Genomic DNA, 20407 nt, shown 5'->3' on the forward strand with positions numbered 1-20407 from the left:
CGACCCCCGGCGGCCGCTCCGCTGCCCCCAGCCCCAGCAGCGCCGCTCCCTGCCGGCAGCCACCGCTCCGACCTCCTCCAACACCCCGTCTTCTTTATCATTATTATTTTTTTTTCCTTTTATTTTTCCCTTCTCCCAGCCGCACGCCGCCCGGGCTCAGCTCCCCATCCCCTCTCCCGCCCCGCTGCCGGTCTTCCCGGCGGCGAAGTTGCCGGGACTTACGGTGGCAGCGCTCCCGTCACCTCGGTCCTTTCTCCGGCCACCTCGGTCCCTCTCCCGGTCACCTCGGTCCCTCACTCCTCGGAGGGGCGCATGGCGCCGTCCGCCTCCCCGACACCCCGCAGCGCTTCAGCCGCCGCCCGGGAGGCGCTGCCCAGGGCCGAGCCCCTCCGGAGGGGCCGTCCCTCGGCAAGCATCTGCCTCCTCTCGCCCGCGCCGTGCCCACACCCCCTCGCACCGCTCCCACCCCTTCCCCGGGGCTCGGCGGCGGAGCGGAGCGGGGCGGCCGGAGAGCGCCCGGCGGCGGCGGCGGCAGCGCCTCCCCCGCGCCGCCTCCCCCCGGCGGGGGCGCTGAGGCGAGACCGGGGCAGAGGCGGAGGGGGGCGTGAGAGGGCGGCCGGGCGAGGCCGGGCCCCGCGGGGGAGGTGGGGGCGTCTATGATCCCTGCCGTCTCCCCCCCCTCAGCGGTGTGTGTCCTCCTTGAGGGAGCCCCGCGCCCCTCAGGCTGAGGGCTGGGGTCTGAGGGGGGTGGTGATGGTGAGGGGGGGGGGGTGTCTGCCTCTCGTCCCCTGAGCCGGGGGGGACGCGGCATTCACACGGCCGGCAAAGTCATCTAAATGCCCGTTTCGGCTCCAAAAGTTATGTAAGCCTTTTAAACCAAACGAGAGGCCGGGGGAAAGACCCCTTCCCGGCCGCCCGCAGCCTCCCCACGCTGCTCCAGAGGAAAGCGAGTCAAAAATAATAATAAAAAAAAACACAACACCAAACCCACCCCTGTCCACTTGACATCGTGTGAGGGCAGGGCAGGGCAGGGCAGAAGTCCCCCGCTGTACCTGCCCCGAGCCCGCCGGTGCTTAAACATCCCGGAGGGGCGGTGATGGAGGGCGAGGATGGCTGTGGGGTCACCGCCGAGCCCCGGCAGCAGGTAGCGGGGCGTCCTCCCGGCAGGTGGAGTCAGGAGGCAAAGCCAACCGGCTGGGAAGGTGCCACCGCCCGGCTGGAAGGCTTTCTTCTTCCAACACCGAAGGAAAGGGACTTTGATACCGGCCCCTAAGTCGTCGCCTGGCTTTCTGCTGCATGGAAAGTTAGCCCCGATTGAAGTGCTCTCAGCAGCTCTTTTAAAGGGTTGCTCTGGATGCTACCATCAAAGAAATCTGTCCTCCTCGGGGTATGTTCCCGGGTGAGGGGTGGGAAAACTAATAAAAGATGGGATGTTCAAAGTAAGACTGATCTAAATCGTCATCCCTTTCGGGTTTAAACTTTCACCGAGGGGTTCACCCTTTCTCTTGTGAAGACAGCAAGGAGAGTCAGTGAGAGCTGCTTTTATAAGCTCTCATAATGCCATGAACACTTTGCTGTTCACAGCTTTCTCTGGCAGTAACAGTGAAGCTAGGGGAGATTTTCATTAGCTCCATCAGGTCTAGAGCCCCCAAACAGCACTGCTGCGGGCCAGCAGCGGCCACGTCCCTCTCACACCCCAGGTGCCCTTAGGTGGGTCGGTTCCAGTGCAGGAGGTGGAAGAAGAGCTGAGAAGCAAAACCATCAGCCAGAGGAGGAGAATCCTTCTTCCTTTCACTAACAACAAATTCAATGAGGAAAAGTAGCTTTTATTTATGCAATATTGGAATATTTATGCAATTGGAATATTTTATCTTCCCAAGTTTTTAGAGGAGGCTGAGAGGGTGGGTCACCAATTAGGTGCAGATTGCTTTAAAAGATACAGAAAGCAGCTGAACATGAAGGCAGGTGATGGGCTCTTTTCCAGCGGTTTCTGCCATAGTCCCTCTGTTTCAGTTTTTTATGTGTTGTCTGGCTAATAGCATTTGTTCTATGATTGGAAACGTCACATTCTCAGTGACTGTTTTTATACTTATTTCAAAACAGATTTTATGTTGCTCTGTTTTCTTACTGAGCAGCGTTCATCTGCTGAAGTATAAATCTGTCATCCCATAATCTGGAAATAGCTTCTCTAAGGTGTTGGTTTTTTTTGTTTTGTTTTAGGGTTGGGTTTTTTTTTAGATAAACTCCCATTTTGTTAACCATTACCTTGCACATAGAAGCAACACTCTTGTTCTGCTCTAAGCAATTCCATTGTGCCCATGGGACTGCAGGCATGAATAGTTACTATTTGGCATGCATGTGCAGTGCTGATCAGTCCCATAAATAACCACTGGAAAATTACTATTAATGGTGCCTTGATGGTTTTATTTCTGTTTGTGCTCAGGAGTCATTACAACACTGACTTTGGTACAAAAGAGGTGGCTGAGCTACTGTTTGATTTTGTGAGATGATGATGCTTCTTCATACAGAAGTTAAGAAAGTCAAAACTTGGTTCTAAGATGTCAGTAGTTTCATTTCTGTATTTCAGCTCAAAGAAGGTGTATATTGTTACATCTGTTTACAGCACCTTTTTTTTTAATATATTTTGTCTACTGTTAATTGTACTACAAGTAAGAATGCCACTTGTGAAACATGCACTGTCCTAATTTTGTTTCTCAGGTGCAGAATTTGAAATGAAAATCCAAGTTCCCAGCTGGACCTATAAGCTTTTCACAAGTTGTACATACACATTCCCACAAGCTTTTGTGGTTGCCTTCATTGCAAACTATTTGGAGATGAACATTTTCCCCTCACAGTTTGAGTATCTCTCCTAAGTGGCATGGCACACCCCATAGGGACTGCCTGGAGCACAGTGTCTTCACACCTGGTTTGTTTGAAGCATAGGAAAAGTGAGCACTGAGCTGTCTCTAGATGACCATGTAGGCATGCTGTACCCTTTGATAAGTAGATAATAAACAATGCATTTCAGTAAGCACTACACACTAAATTTGGATGACAAAATGGAAGGAGTGAAAGACTACATTTAAACAAAAGTGGTAATAAATTTGGCCTAATCTAGTTTGTGAAGAAGAGAATGGGAATTTGCCATTAGCTTCAGCACAAGTTAGATCAGCCCATTAAGCCTTCTTGACACTATTAAGTCTTCTCCATGTAATTATGACTCTGCACTCCTAGAAAGGACTTGATTGAAAACTCTGAGAATAGTTACAGCACTATCAGCAGCAGTGCAGACTTCCTAACTCTGCCTGCCTATAAATGTCAGCTCTGCGAGCATGAAATTCATGGAGTCAGTATAGCTGCCATTCAGGCTGTGCAACCCCGACCAGATACTTTCTAATTTTCAGAAAAGAAAAAAAAAAAAAAAAAAAAAAAAAAAAAAAAAAAAAAGTAAATCTGGAATTAAGGATTTGAAGAATGACAAATAAACAGCTTTCTGGGGCTACTGGCAGCAGTTGCAGAGGTCTGCTCCAAACATGAAAGGTGATACTAACAGATGTATAGAAATGCTCAAGTGGCTGGAAGGCATAGGAATGACTTAAGCTAGGATTATTAGGGGAACATTATTAGGGGTGCTGTGCCATAAAAGGCAAATGTAAGTTAGGAAGGTTGTTACAGGAAGGTACGTATGTACAGTTGGTGAATGTGGGTGTGTAAAACCAGAGAAGCAGAACAGAGATGTTCCAGCTGAAGCACGAGTTGCACATTATTCAGGAATCAGGCTCGGATGCACATCACCACTTTGAGTCTCAGTTCTACAGGGTGAGCATGGCAAGAAATGTGCTGCCACATAATGCAAGACATCTTAAAAATACATTTCCTCCTATTTTCCTTCTCTCAGCAAATATAGACAATACCAATCATCACTTACCTGCATTTGAAATTCTGTAGTAGGTAAAGCAACTTCCCACAGGACAAAGTACTTATAATATAGTGCCTGACACTGTCATTTTGACCCAGGTGCATTCTCATGAAACATAAGAACCACTGTGCTTGTGTAAGCATTAATTCTGATTATGCTACAGTATAGACACTTATTTCTAGTCTCTTTGAAACCTCCTCCAATGTGAAGCTCTAATTCTCCCAAAGTAATAATTATAGAGAAAGAAGGCTTCAGGAATGCAGGAAAGGCTTTATTTATTTGTTTATTGGAAATGTGATAGAGTTAATTCATGTTAAAAGGACCAGGAGAGATGTGTGAAATGAACAAGAACACATCTGGACGATTCCTCCAATGGTTTGGACACAAAAAATGATTTTTAGAAATATTCTGAGAAGAAATGTTATGATTGGGAAACAACTTGGTGAAGTGTCAGGAGGACACCTTATCCGGGTCACAAACAACTCAGTGATGGGAATTTTCTGTGAGTTGTATTGCTAATTCCAGAAGCCATCAAGTCACCCAGGAAGTATTATTGTTTTGTTTGTTTGTTTGAAGACAGCCCTTTTTAAATTAGTGGATTAAGATTAACTTTTTAGCTTTCTTTTTAAAAATCTGAAAAGCAAGATGGACATGTTTATTCAACATCAAACATCTCAAAATTTCTTTTATCACAATAGGTTTATTTCAGTTAGTTTCTTAACATACAATAGAACATGGGTAATTGCACCCACATTGCTTAAATTTCTAGTTTTAATAATTGTTACTTAATTTATCCAAGTATTGATTATTCAGTTCATATCTCAGGACATTCTTAGAGGATCTCCAAAAACATTTTGGAATAAGGAAAAAAAGAGCCATGTGCCTCTAACAGAGAAATATATATATATATAATCTCTTCGATCAATAATTAGGAAACAGAATTTACAAAAAAAAGGGGGGGGAGGGGAATGAAAAATGCAGGAACATTAGTTGTATTCACATTTCAACAAGGAAAAAAAATGAGTAGACTTCCTAATGTAGAAATTTCAGTTACTATTATTTCTACTGTATTCAGTTTTCTATATAGAGGATACTTTTAATTTAAGAGATAGAAATATGTGCTTTCATTAGCAGAGTACTTAGTAATTAAAAATGTTGGTGGCCGCAACACAGTGTGCTTTGCTTGCTCTGTACAGGGGAAGGAAAGGGAAAGCAAACAGGATGATGAAAATCTAGGCAATGGGAAGGTTTCCAAAGCCTTAGTATCCGATTCTCTCGGACTCAGCAGGTGTTCTCCAGCTTCGCTCAGAAGCTGCTGCTCTGGGCCTCCCTAAACCACTGACTAGGTGTACATGATCCTGGAGAGAATCTCAGCCAGGCATCAAAAAGAAAAGCTTTTCAGGAGAATAAAGTGCACCAACAGCTGCTAGAAATGTCTTCCCTAGTGTATGTACAGTAAGTATATAAATCATTAAATATTAAAGATTATACAAACCTTCTCTGGAAACTATTTCAAGAGCCCTGCCATATTTCTGCAAAGCACTGGCAGGCATATTTCATAAATCAAGCATATTTGCAAGGTCCCATCAACATAACCTTTACATTAGTTGATTCGCTAATGTGTTTTTATTATGAGAAACCTCATTATTTGGAATTACAGAGAATGTCAGAATCTGTCTATTAATACTCAAGACTCATCTATATACTTTTATACAGAAAAAAAATCATATATTTGTAGGAATATGTATCATTTAGGCTTTATTTACTTATGTTTTAAGTAAAAGGAAAGCAGTGCTTAAGCTCATATTGGTACTATGAATACAGATGAATTCTACCTCAAATCTTTATTTTGCTGTCTGCTGTTATTAATACACAGAATTTTCTATTATGTCTGTTAAGTCTGACCAGCATGGTATTTTAAAAAATCACATCACCTGGAAAATATAACTGTAATGGGCACATACCTGACTAAACCCAAGCTCTTGACAGTAAGTGTAGTCTTAATCATTCGCATTATCGTCATTAGTTTGTCATTCAGTTTGACATGTCTAAAATGAAGTCCTGCCCCTCCAGACAACCACGTCTCCTCGAGTGCTGCAAGAAATTTCTCTTGCAGTGGTGGGAGGAGTAGCTGACATAAAGTTACTTATATACAGAGGCAAGTTGCAAGATGGAGGCATTAACCATAGTCCTTAGGGGGAAACACTACCGTCTTTGATCAATAAAAATACCCACCTGAGTTTTAGGGCTGTATTTACCTGTACATACTTGAGTGATGTGAAGACAGATGCCTTACACATGTTTTCTCCTAACATTGTATAGTACGGGAAGATGTTTCACCTACTTTTATCGTTTATTATTCAATCTCAAAGACACATTACAAAAGACATTTTCTGGATTTTTTCTTAATTTCAGACAACAATTTTGACTGCTTTATGTTTCATTCACTTGCAGATGCTATTGACCATATCACTGAAATACTCAGTTTTTGTGTTGTTGTGTTTTGTTTTGTTTCCGGAACTTTTAAATAAAGATGAAACTGGCAGAATTCACTTCAAATTGGTAACTTGTTTCTCTGGCTGTGCATTTTAATATGAGAAGTAGGAACAAATTTATATCACTTACAGATGGCTTTACAATTCAGGGCTGTTTGAGCATAAGTGTAAATTACATAGGAGCTGACTGCACCATTTGTAGGTGGACAGTTTACATCTTCTGGGCAACTCAGTTTGTGAACCTACCCCAAATCAAAAGACTGACCAGATGCAGTCATTTCTAAAGCATTAGTTCTAGATTTGGTTTGCACTTCTTTTTACAATGGAAATCCAAATAAATTCCATGCTTCTGCTCTTTATTTCTATTCCAAAAATATATTTATACAACGCTGAGAGACAATGCAGTTGAGCTGAAGAGCCAAATGTTCAGATGGTCATGAGCAGATACCTCTGTATTGCCTCATAGGCTTTGCTTATTGACTCTTCCATCTGCAAGTAAACTGTGAAATAAGGATTAATTTTCTGCCTTTCGTCCAATATCAGAGTTATAACCAATGTTAATTTTGAGAGTTTGATTCGCATGAGAAGACCAGTAATTACATTTATGTTTAACCTTGCCTTAAGGAATGTGGACCATAACTCTGAGTAGATCTGTAAATACAAAGTACATAAAGGCAGTAAATGAGGGTATTTTTATCTCAACTGACTTAAGTTTAGGTTCTGATGACTAGGCAAATATGGGATTGCACATGTTGTGGACTAATGCTAGCCTGAAAAAACGGAAGTAACAGGAAAGCTCTAGAAACAAGGTGTGTGCTTATCATTTTGGTTCACATAACTTTCACTTCCACCTTCTCATCTTCAGTGCTACTCTCTTCTCATCTCTTCATACATAGACACAAGCACTAAGTACACACTTATTCCAGCTATATTATCAATGCACCATCTTTGGCACTGGCTTTCCAATAGCAGTTCTCCACAGACAAACTGTTAACAGAAACTACACAGAGCCACTGAGGGCCAGATGCTCAGTGAGCCACAAATCACAAAACCCAAGATTTGAGGGAAATGGCTAAGCATAAAATTCTTGCTCACCTTCATCTGAACCTAATGATTCACTTTGTATGGCAGTCCTAGCTGTCCCTCTGAGGTCTGCATTAATTGCATCTCCTTTTCTCTTTATACAAAAATGAAGTCACATACAGAGCTCCTACATCAGCCCTGTATTTCTGAAAAAGCACTGTAAGTTGGTCCTTCTTCAACCAATTAGACAGAGATGCAGCACACACACAGAGGTGTTTGGCTCTAGACATTAAAATGCAACAAGATCTCCCAGAGGAAAAATCTTTTTTTTTTTTTTTTTTTTTCCTTTTTTTTTTTTTCTGGCACTTCTATTCCCATTCTCTATATATTTTATGTCTTTAAACCACAGCCCTCTCCTTAGTTCCTCTTATCATCCTGAAGTCCTTGCAGTTAGTCATGTCTAAGGTAATCCTTTATATTATGATTTTAAAAACATTGTTATTCCAAAAAGAAAAAAAAAATATTGGAGAGGGCAGAGATACAGGAAGTTGGAAAGGGAGGAGATGCAGGAGTTGTCACCCTTGTAGGTCCAAAACAATAATCTTTGTTATTGCTGTATACCAAGAAGCAAGAGTATTGGAAGTTTTCATTCAGAGGTTTGCCAATGCATTTCAATCTTGGCCCACAATATCTTCTCTGTTTGAGTTCTGGACTTTGGCTCTAGAAGAAATTGGCAAAATGATTCTTTTTTTTTTTTTTTTTTTTTTTTTTTCCTCAGAGACCAGTAAGTGAAAAAAAAAAAAGAAAATTTTACATAAATAACAGATGTCTCAGCCAATAAATTGCAATTGGAAAATAAAACTTCTGCCATAACTTCCTGTGGGATGTGTTTTTAATGCACTTTAAAAACTGAAATCTGTTTTAAACTGTTACTTTTTTGCAGCCATGTACTAAAAATAAAAATATGGCCTCGTTTTCAGTACTGTTATGTTCTGAGTTCTGCTTCACCTCATCGAGGTCTAGCAAGGTTCATCTTTTCAAATTCATCATAGCTTGATTTCTATCACTTAACTTGCAGTTTTATAAAGGAGTGTGAAAATCATTCAAATTCAAATAGCAAGTGTACCAGGGGCTCTCACCTCTCTCTGCACCACTCAGGCACACACATATAGACCACTGCATCTTTGTTCTTTGGAGTAATATCATTGATCTATAATTTGCTGTTTGTCGTTCAGTTAAATCTTACCAGCTGAACTGTGAACACAAAATAAATGTGATCAGTGATGGCTGCATATTCAAGGAAGGCTGCAAATCACAGGATAAAATGTGTGAGAGAGGTGACTAAAATTTCTGGTTCTAGTCTGAGGATAGAGTACAAATTCAACAGTTACAGTTTCCATACGCTCTTTCTAAAGAGGGTGAATTTGAAGGACAGCATTTGGGATGAGCTAGGACCTGTTTGAAAGTATATCAATCCAATAAAAAAAAACGATCCTTCATGCAGGTTAACATCATCTATCTGAACGTAACCTCACTTAATTTGATTTGCTTGTATCTGACCACAAGCTCAGAGATTATTTTCCCAGTAATTTACTCCTCCAGATTTCAGCATTGGGTGATCATTAATGAATCTTGTTGAAGCAAGGAATTTGGTTAACTGCGTGTCTCTACAAGATCTGGTCTTCAGAAGCTGATTTGGAAACTGATACACAGGAACTTTTAATAGCCAAATAAAGTGTTTAACACTAATATTATTTCCATATTTATTAAACTATAATGAAAACTGAAGCATCTGTGATCTTCATTCTTTCCAACAGTGTTGCTATTTACAGAGTTCTGCAAGAGTATCAGATGGTGTGTGGTATGAAATGTGTTTCAGATGACCCAATTCTTGTTAAAGATCTAGCAAATGAATGCAGAGGTACCTCTAATCCTTTCCAGAGAAAGTCAGACAGAATATAATTCCCCACTTCCCAAAATAACTTTAGTCACACATCAGCAGTACCTTGTATAAGTAACAGTATGTGCATGACTTTCAGTGGGCTGAACTTGCTGCTTTAAGTTCTTTCTACTTTACAGTACTACCCCTAAGTCATTCCTGAGATATGCTTTCAGCTGCTCACTGATTAAAGGAAGCTTTTTCCTATAAGGTGACGGACTCTGCTCTTTTAGCTGTTTCTGCCTCAGGTTTTGATCTCCTTGGAGGGTGAGGTTTAGAATGAGGAAACGGTTAAGAGAGGCAACTACAGGAGAGGGGGCTACACAATTCGTTCAATTTCCCTTTTGTTTTTCAGTAGTTATTATGAAACTGTTAGAGATCTTTGTGCCCAGAGGAATGTCATTGTATCAAGATGAATTTTCTTACTACAAGAATGTGTTTAGTTCAAATGATATAAGACACAAATATTGGAGGTTTGTATAGTGCCACCACATCCATGTTCTGTTGGGAAGGATGTAGTTTTTTTTACTGTGTTCACAACATTCAGTGCAGGAGATTATCTTTTGATTCACCAGCCATTGTAAAGAGGGTGAAAGTGCCCCAGCAGGATACAGCCATCAGTCTAATGGAGCAAAATGAAAAATGTCCAGCTGGGATGACTTAGTGGAAGATGACAGTGAAATCTTTGTGGATCGGTGCTACGTAACTTCTGACAAACACAACACTTATTTAGTTGCCTAAAAGTACATTTGGGTGCCCTACTGAGAATAGGACAAGAGCATAACTTCTGCAGTCCCTTCACTTCTGTTTAGAGGAAAGAACTGAGAAATACAGAACTGCAGAGCAGAAATTTTCTATACTTTTGAGTACTGATTTTTCTATCTCTGGAAATGAGGTGGCAAATGAAATTGGTTAAAGATTTTGATTTGAAACTGGGCATATCTTACCAACTTGTTGGTAAGGCTTCAAACTAATTGTGTACGTGTGCTTTATTAGGTATAGTGTTACAGAAAGAAGAATCCTAGCAAACCAACACTGATGTTACCAAATTCACAGTTTGTGAATTTGATGCAGAACTGGACAAAATAATATGCTAAGAAGTAAGACTGGGGAGAAGAGAAATTGTGTTCCCTTCACCCTCTCCCAAACTCCAGGTTGATGGAATTTAGTCATTTTGTAGTTATTGTTCCTTAGTAGAAAATCCACTAGGACTTGTTTTCTTTCTGAGTTTTTGGAACATGTCAAATATTTTAGATTTAGCTGTTGGGGGGGAGGGAGTTTGGACCAACAATACAAATACTGTTCCCAGTGCCTCAGCCAGACACCTTTGACATTATTCAAACATTTCCATCACATTATTTCCATGACAATATTGCTTTAGAAGTGTATCTTTCAAAATGAATGAGGATTTTTGAGACTTGATATAGAAGTAATGCAGGATGAAAATTTATTTTGTTGAAATAAACGATATTCTGTTTGTCTTAAAATAATAGGACTGGGGTTTGTGTCAGTGACAGCCCTTGTAACTTACCACCAGAACTCAGAGTAAGGCCATACAGCCAGTCTTCTCTCCCAATTCCCCTGAAGCCCGTGCCCAGTCTAATACTGACTTCACTGGGAACAAAACCAATTCATCAGTCAATGTTTTGTTGCTTCATAAGTTTGAGGTGGAATCAAAACACTTTTTCTCATTATTTCTAAGAGACGTGATGATGTGTGATGATGCCAGGAACTCAGCTGTTTGGGCTTGTCATGCAGGGAAGTTCATCTGAAGTAGCTGTTGTGCTGAATATTCAGTTCTCACTGTAGACACAACAATTTCCTCCAAGGCTCATTTAGACCATGTAAAAATCAAGATTGTTCTCTCCGTTTCCAAAGACCCACAAGTCACCTGGCACAAAGGCATTCTCTGCACACACTGAAACTGTCACTAAGACACCAGCTTGGAGGAGTGACAGCATGGTAAATTTTTGCCTTAGCCTCCTTTCTGCTAGTGTCTTTTTGTAGGTGTTGGCTTCAGTGACAGGGCACTTCATATCTATTCAGTGCTTGTGTGCAAATTGCTACCAGCTACGCTGGTATAAAAGCTGTGTAAGTCAGACCTGCTTCAGAATTAAGAATCTGTTTGGTGTTGGCTTTTGTTTGTTTGTTTATTTTTGTGCAGTTTCCTTCTTCCTTTCTTTTTTTCTTCCCCTTTCCCCCCCATCCCTTTTTTTCTTTTTCTTTTCATGGTAGAAAATTCTCTAGTTATCTATTGTTATTCTTCGCTTCTTTCTAGCATTTTTCCTTTTCTGTTCAGTCTCACTTTCTTCCTCCCTTTCTTCCTCACTTTCTTCCTGCTTTGATGGCAGATGTTATAATTCTAAATTCCCTCCTGAACAGAAGGGTCAAATTCTGAACAATACTCCTCCTTTTTAGCATGTTCTTCCTGCAGGCCAAGCTACCTGATTGATTTTTAAAAGCCAGTTTGTCCAGTTGCTTATTGTAATAGTTTTCTTACAAGTAAGAGTGCAGTTTTGTTTTTCATATTAATGGCATCTAAAAAGTTTTTATACATAGAGCTAATAGCTCACTGTTTTCAGGCCATGTTTTCAGAACCCAACTCCTTTGCTATTCCTTAATTATTTGTGTTAAAACTTTCCTTGCTAGATGAATAACTATTCAGCTGTGCCTTAGATTGATTTTTTTGGGGATCTGTGGAAGAGTTTTAGTTGAAACTTTGAAGCTGGGAAGATCATTTTGACTTGGTAGTGTTCAGCTATCATGACTGTTTCACTCTTTGATGTCTTTCAGATTTGGAGACAGGAGTTGAAAGTTAGTAAGTACTCTGCACAGATGTCAGAGAGATACTTGTCCTTCTGAAAAAAAAAAAAAAAAAAAAAAAAAAAAGAAAGAAAAGAAAAAAAAAAGAATCAAATTCAAATAAACTGTAAACCTCCATGGAGGGTTGGAAGGAATCTCCCTTCTCCTGCTTCAGTGAGAAATTCAAAAAGTTAGCAATAAATTCATTAAAGATATAATCTCAAGCAAATTTATTCTACCTTTTTTTTTCACTGCCTACATGCTAACCAAACTGAACATACATGTAACCTTTCTCTGCTCTCCCTTTTTGTACATCTTCCTCACCCTTTGTCTTCTAATACTGAAGTCCAGAATGATGCTGAAATTGAGATCAGAGAGTCTGCCTCCCATGTTGATTAGTTATTTTCTTACCCAGCAGTTCTGTAAAGCGCCAGCTAATGTTGTTTCTGACTTAGTGTACTGATTTAAAAAAAAAAAAAAGAAAAGAAAAAAAAAAAAAAAAGGATGGCTTTCACCTATATCTGAGACTCGCTATGTTTTCTAGGTCACAAGACTTGAGCAGAATAAGCAGGAAAAATTTCTTCTTCAAGTAGCGCAAATATTGATGTGCTGGGTGAGGCAGATTAAACAGGACATAAGATGTTGAGTATGTTGAGTATTATTTATGCAAAATGGAGTCAAATTATTGCATATGTTCATGTCTTAACATTATTGCATATGTTCATGTCTTTCAGAGTTTAGAAATGTCTATAATTCTTCACAGAACTTGAACTTTAGACTACTGGATGTGCTTTTTACAAATAAATTCACTTCTTGAAACTATTTATTTATTTATTTATTTATTTCCCTTTCCCTAAAAATAAATTTACCTCACTTATTTCCAGTTTTGGGAGAACTATTTTCTGTTTATAAAACCAATTTCTTTCACTCCACACCACCAAATTTCTGCAGCACTTAAAGTGCTACTAAAGAGGTCTTTCCTGCCTCTGGAGAATGATATATTCTCCTTGTTGCTCTCAGGGAATTTCTGGATAATGCTTAGCAATCTACTTAAACAGCATTTAACAGCATTTTGCATGTTGGCTACTAATGGTCTGTTCCATGTTTTCATGAAACATCTGAGATCTGAAAAGAAGAAAGTCTGAGCATTAATTGTAGTGCTGTCTGCAATTACAGCAGGCTGTAGCTGGTTGTTGAATGCATCAAGTGCTTTAAAAAGCAAATTGCTTGAAAAATCCAGTTCTTTCTAGGTTCTGTTTCCTGTATTCATTATTGCTTGGAAATTAGAGATATAGCTGCTATATTTAAAAGCACCACTTATTCCTTACAGCACTGACGACAATATGTATTTTCTCATCCACTGCCTGGTGCTCTAAGAATTAGGTTGCTTCCTGATTTAATCATTTTTGAGTGGAGAATAAAAGTGATGCCAAATACGCATTTTAACATCAGGAAGATGGACAAACCTAATCTAGAAACCTGACTTCATGGAGCTGCTTCTTCCTCCAAAAAATTTCATGCTCTTGGAAGTAAAGGTGGCACCTCTCCTTTCAGCAGAAGTCTTGGGACTGTGGAAGCTGACTACATGGGTGCATTTCCCCGTAACTCTTAAAAAGATTCCTGACAGGCAGTGATTTAAAAATCATCCTTGTCTTCTCTGTTTCCTCACCAGACGGTTAAAGGCATCTTCATACTGAAGAGGCAGAATATAGCAGCTCCTTGTTTATCTTCTCGCCTGCTTTAGCTCACCACTCTGAAGTTCCTAGTCTGGACATGCAATAGGGGATCCTGGAGCAGTCCAGGAACCTAAAAGACTTTTACTGCTTCTATTTACTGCATCTATATTTCAGATTTTGGTAAGCTTTTAAAATACATTTTTTATTTTTATTTTTTATTTTTTCTAATTTAGCATTCACACACTGAAAATACATCACCTTTCATTTTTATACATGATGTCCCCAGAAAATCTTTGTCATTGCACTTGAAATCTTTTGTTTGTAGTTGTCTTTATGCACTTTTCTCCCCTTAGCATCCTCTGGAGCTGTTTGAGATCAGAAAGAAACACTGTGCCTTCAGTGTAGAAGTTCTTGAGAAAGTTAGGAATTCAGAGAGAGGATCTTATTTGTTCATGGCCTTTTTTTTTTTTTTTTTTTTTTTTTTTCCTACCCCAAGGTGACTTGTGATTCCTGACTCAACTACCCAACTACTCTGTGTCCTGCTGTTGGCAAAGTTAGCTTGGAACGAGGGACAGCATAAATTGAGAACCCAAGAGATGCTTCAATCAGCCTGGCAAGTATTTGCCTCTAGAGGTCTCCCAACTCTTCTCGCGTTTGAAAATCCAGATGTAGCACTTGGTATCTCTGTCTTCAGCATACGATCTCTCCCTTCCTTGTCCTCCCCTGATGCCCAAGCCCTCAAAATTAGCTCTGTAGCATTTCTGTTTTATGGTTCACAAATAGAATTCTTTCTTCTCTCCATTTAACATTATCAGAACCTGTCAGTTTACCTTAATCTAGCTCTTAGTGAAAATTTGCTGTTATAGGAGCTACTTTGGGGGAAAATAGTGGGCACTGCAACCAGTTTGTGTCATAATGGATAAATCTGGGGATTAGGAACAAACATTTAACTGAGGTACACCATAAGCATACTTCCAAGCAAACCATGTAAAAACTGAGTGGATTTGAACTGTCTTTTTTATGTCACTTGTCTGCAGAAAAAAAAGAAATGCCAACAAACATTTGTGTAGTGATCTTGCTCTGCTCCTTGTGGCATCTCAGAAGTATCAGCTGAAAAAGCATCTTTGCCAAGCTTCTCTCTTCCTCAGTGCTGGTAGGTGCCAGGCTCTGTGGATAGGATTGAGGAGGTTTTTCACTGGGGTTAGTCAGCTTGCTTCATGCTATTGTTCTGTAAGAGGTGTCGTGACTTCACAGGAGTTTTGTCTAATTTGCATCAGTATAGTGAGAAGGCAGACTCACTCGCTGAATCAGTGCAGTTTGACACTTTCCCGTTACCCTGATCCACAGGCAGACTGAAGCAGAAGGGGGTGACATGCTACACCCCTCTCCATTTGCATTTAGACCCATTTTCCCACTCAGAGGGGAGAAAGCGGCTGCATTCAGGATGCCAGCAGGAGCTCAGCGGGAGCTGCTGCATCTCAGACATGAGATAGAGGCAATCAGGTGCTTCCTGCAGGTGCTGTGGAGCTGCTGCCTGGTTTGGATTGCTTCCTCTGGCACCAGCGGGATGCTGTCAGTCGTGCCCCCAGGAGAGGCAGCGGGTCCTGGCCAGCAGCCAGCAGCCTGGCAGCAGCCAGCATCCCTCAGCACCTTACCCCTGGGAAGAGAGGGGAATCACTCCACGATCTTAAATGCCCTGTATAAAATCTTAAAATAGCCACCCTTATTTACACCAAGCTGACCCCAGAGGCCTCAGGGCCGTATGAATAATATGTAAGTATTAATTTAAAGGGCAGTTAGCGACAGAAGCAGCCTTAACAGCAAAAGCTTTTTGTGAAAAATGAGGAAAACAGGGAACATACAGTATCTCAAATGTACAACTATGCTCTTTTATGCTGGCTGATGTCTGATGGACCTCAGTCCTGAAGAGAGAAAGGCTAAGGAATAATGCAGGAGAATGGAAAAATGTTGTTGTTAAATATATTTTCTGATTCAATGGAAAATGACCAGAAATTTAGGGGCAATAGTTTGTTGGTTTTTTTTTTTTTTTTTTTTTTTTTTTTTTTTTTATATAGGGTGTGATGTGGTTAGAAGAAAACTAATTCCCAAGCCATTAGCAAAGATATATAATTCATACAATAAATCTTTAAAATACTATAATATCCTAGAAGTTTTAGAGAATTTAAGTTTTAAAGAATAAAATTTGAAATATGTTTGAGAGCCAATTATGTAGGAATTACATGGATTTTTCTTTAATTTCCATTAAAATATTCAGAAGCACATGATGATTTTTAATTTTAATGACAATAAATCAAAGGATTTTATAGCTTAGGTGACTGGATTTGGGTTTGGGTATTGACCAAAAGGAGACCACTAAATTTGCATTATTTTCTGTTTTAATTCAAGCAAGTTTCATTAAGAGAAAAAAAAAATGATTCAAACCTTTCTGCAAACAATGAGAAGAGCCAGCTTAGTCCTCTTCATTAACTGTAGTGAAGAATTATCTTCCTTCCATGGTCATTTAGCTTTCAAACTAAACAGAAAGCAAGGAGTACCATGGCTGTAGCTTTAATGAGACAGCTGCTTCTTTTTGAAGAACTCTATGCAACTATCAAACAGCAGTCAGATCCAAACAGACCAGAAAAGAGCTACAAGGGAAATTTGTTTAGATTAAAAAACATTGAGAGAAACCTAAGAAAAGGAAAGAAGATTATGAAAGCTTGCTTACTTGCTTCAGGAAAGAAGTAAGATATCATGATTTTAAATTTAAGTAGCCAAGATTTAGGGATGGAAATTATTTCTGATGGTAAGCAGGTGAAGCGGAGGAATAGATTGCCCATGCTGGTGTCACATCTGTCTCACTGGAAGGTCTGAAGAATTGGTTATATAGGCTAAAATGGCCTGCACTGCAGGACACGCTGAGCTCCTAGGTCTGGGTGTGAGCCTTTTCTGTGCCCAACTCTATCTCAGAGCAAAATAGTCATCATCTCCCTCCTTCTCCAGTCCCGTTTTCAAAGCAAAGTAAAATAAAGCATGCAAAATGAATTCCAGCAGACCCTTGTTCTGGATGATCCGGGGGGCGGGAGTCAGCATGCTCATCATGGGCTGTCTGTCAGCCACGGTCATGGATTAGGCAGCAAGATGAGCAGGGTGACTCCTTCAGAGTCCTTTCAGTTTTATTTTGGGAGGACCTACTGTGAAAAATAATCAGAGACAATTTTGAGTTGGTATCCAAGCTGGTTAGTCACCTGGTCAGTCTTTCATGCAGACTTGGACAAGAAAACCCCAACATACTAGGACGTTTGTGCCCCATAATTTGTGCCCCTCACTGTTCAGAGGCAAAAGCTTATTGTCAGTTGTAGGATTAGAGACACAGTACCAAGGGGACAGCCTATCACTCTGACCTACCAGTCCAGGAAAAAATTATTGTGGGGCTGTGGGGATGCCATGACAGGAACAGAAGGCATTTAACTCTGTGAATTATCGCAGGTGCTTGCCTATCTGAAGAGGCTCTCAGTAAAAAGTGTTTAACATTCTCCTGTTACAGTTCTGCCTCTCAAGTGTGAAATGAACTCATTTTGACTGTTCCAGTGGAGATGGGAAGAGATGCATTAAGTTTCTTAACCCTTTCTTTCTCTGCTCTTTCTCTTCTCCTTGTTAAACTCAGTTTACCAAGCTCCCCAGCCAATTATAGAGAGGATCTTGTGAGATATTCAGATACTTCAGCAGTGGCCTCAGTCCTGTAGGATCTTTAGAAATGTCTTTAAGACTTTGTCTTTTATTGTCCTGGTTACTTCAAGCAAGAGTTCTCTCCAGACCTAGCTTACTCTTGGGAGACTACATTAAAAATCTGTACCACTGCAGTGAAATGCTCTCTTCAGAACTGGTACCTGGGGTATCCATATCTGATGTTGGTGACATCTCCAGAACTACTCCACAGGCTAGAAATGAGGCATAGAAAAACACTCAGAAGACTCAGACTGGTATTATCCCATAGCTGTCTTTTTAAAAACAACTCCCAGATTATTGTGCACTGTATATTAGACAAAGGAAAAAATAGTCCTATCTGCCAGCACAGTTTAGAAAAGCTGATGAGTTTAAAGACCTTCAACAGAGAGAGAGCTGCCACTGATAAAAACTTGCTGTGACTCAGCTATGCCTTGCGTGAGAGCAAGTCATTTTGTTGCTTACCATTGATTACTGAACATGAAACACTCTGAGGTCTTCCAAAGGTCTAAGAACTTGTAAGAAGTGAATGGTAAGAAGGGGGTCTGTTACAGAAATAAAAGGTGGTTTTAAAGGAAAAATTGATAAAGATCAAAATACAATTAAAGAGGCTTAAAAACATGTACATAGTACATTATTTTTTAACTTATTTTTCTGTAAAGCAAAGCAGCACTCAAGTCAAGGGATGGAAACAGATGAAAAGAATTTATTCACTCGAGGATGTAAAAGCTCTACCCATTTCTGTGTACAAAGTAGGAGAATTTATCTGCTTTTGTGTTACTCCTAAGAGTAAAGCAAGAATGGAAACTGAACAGAGCAATAAAAAAACTACCACCACCACCACCACCAAAAAAAAAAAAAAAAAAGTCATAATAAGCGTTTAAATATATAGATATACTTAATGAATATACATACAAAAATATCTCATGCTGGGCAGAATAATGCAGTTGGGTGCAACCTAGACAGAGAGAAGTCAGGCCTGAGCAGATTGGTGGACAGCAAGTGTAACTCCTTGCAGCAATGAAAGCACGTCCTGAGCTGCATGGGCAAAATCATAGCCAGCAAAGGAAGGGCTGAGTGCTAGGAGGCAATTTGGAGGCCACTTTGGGAGTGCCATGCCATGCCCAGACCAGCATCCTGTTGGTGGACTAGAGGGGGAGTCCACCAAGAGAGGAACTGACAAAGTGGGGAGCAGAGGACTGCTGACATGGTCCAGGGGCTGGAGAACATGATTTGCAAGGGGCAAGTCGAGGGAACTGGCTTTACTCCTCCAGAAAAAAAAAAAAAAAAAAAAAAAAAAAAAAAAAAAAAAGAGAGAGAGAGAGAGACAGAGAAAGAAGAAAAAGAAAAAAGAAAAAGGGATATAGAGGGACCTAATATCTGTCTTCAACTAATTCTAACTAACCTAAAAGTGAATTACTGAGCAGACAAACACAGAGTTTTCTCAGACTGACACAGCAGGAGGCAACAGTCACAAGCTGTAAAAAAAAAAAAAAAAAAAAAAAAAAGAGAGAAATTCTCACTGGCTGTAAGGAAGAATTTTTCACAGTGAAAGTGGTTAAACCCTGGAATAGATGGTTCAAAGAGGCTGCAAGTTCTCTGACCTTGGAAATCTTCAGAATTCAACCAGTACAGACCCTGAACAATCAGGTCTAAAGTGGAAGTTACCCCTCCTGTGAAGAAGGACTTGAGCTAGATGATGTCCCTTCCAAATTAAATTATTCCACGATTCTATGGGTCCGTGGGATTTGTCTAGTCAAAAATATTTTTACACATTTCTGATGATGGAGACTCTTCCATCTCCCCAAAGGATCTATTGCAGTGCTTCCCAAAGAGATTGAAAAATAATATTTCAAAGCAACCATATGTTTTGACTGGATTAAATCAGCTTCTTGAAGTATTTGGAACCTTTACATTGCAATGCTGTGATAAAGCCTGGCAGCCAGAGCATGAGCCTGAATACACTATATTTCTTGTAGCTGAGTTGAAAGAAATGGAAATAGTTAAGCATTTCAAATCATACAATCTAAAGCAGTGGTTAGCAGCCCATTTCTTGCTAGAAAATGGGTATGTCTTTCAAACACCTTTGGCAGCCCCTGTATTAAAGTTTTCCAATATTAATGTTAATAACGATATGTCTGTAGAAAATATGAAATGATTTCATGGTCATAGTTCTCTATTTTTGTACAAGAAGTAAGAATATGTATTAAATATTACAGAATACCAGATATTATAGGAACTTAATTACCACAGATCCACTGTTGTATTGCATGAAAATTGTTAGATCATTTTGTTATGCATTTGTTAGACAAAAAAAAAAAAAAAAAAAAAAAAAGAATCTGAATCTTAAATATTACAACTTTGTCCTCATTTTGTCCTCATTTTTGTTCTCCATTTTTGCCACTACATCAAATGTGGTATCTAATTATCTAATTTTGTTACACTCCCAGGAGTACTAACCCATCTTTCATAAATTCTTTCTGACTTTTGGCTAATTTTGAATGTATTGCCCACCTTCTTGTTCACTTCATTTTTCTATTTATTTTAAAACTAAGGTTGATCAACCTCTTTCTTTGTTAGAAGTAATCTTTTATTTATATTTTTTTGTTTGAAACCTGTAATTTTTTCCTCCATCTTCAGTAGCAGGAACACACTTACTGTCAGCTCGATGCTCTCCAGAGTCTAATATGCACTACTTGTATTGAAATGCTGTTTCTAAACAATACAGAAATGCAGTTGAACACAAAAAAACACTGTGCAGAATTTACAAGTTGGTATTAATGAATGAAGTATGCATCTTTTTTAAACATCAGGGCCTACATTCATC

The 20407-nt window shown here is 39.8% G+C and overlaps 1 protein-coding gene across 1 annotated transcript in view; it reads right to left on the reverse strand.

Annotated features, from left to right (window-relative positions):
• The window catches only part of CALCR (calcitonin receptor), a gene marked incomplete at its 3' end in the record, with an annotated part of 167890 nt that extends 167546 nt beyond the window's left edge, over positions 1-344 (reverse strand). The window contains exon 1 of the mRNA XM_082755096.1: positions 223-344. The remainder of the gene's footprint in view (positions 1-222) is intronic.
• Between the last annotated feature and the right edge of the window lie 20063 nt (positions 345-20407).

The sequence above is a fragment of the Aythya marila genome, assembly GCF_965140915.1.
Source record: "Aythya marila genome assembly, chromosome: 2".
In the NCBI taxonomy this organism is placed as follows: Eukaryota; Metazoa; Chordata; class Aves; order Anseriformes; family Anatidae; genus Aythya; species Aythya marila.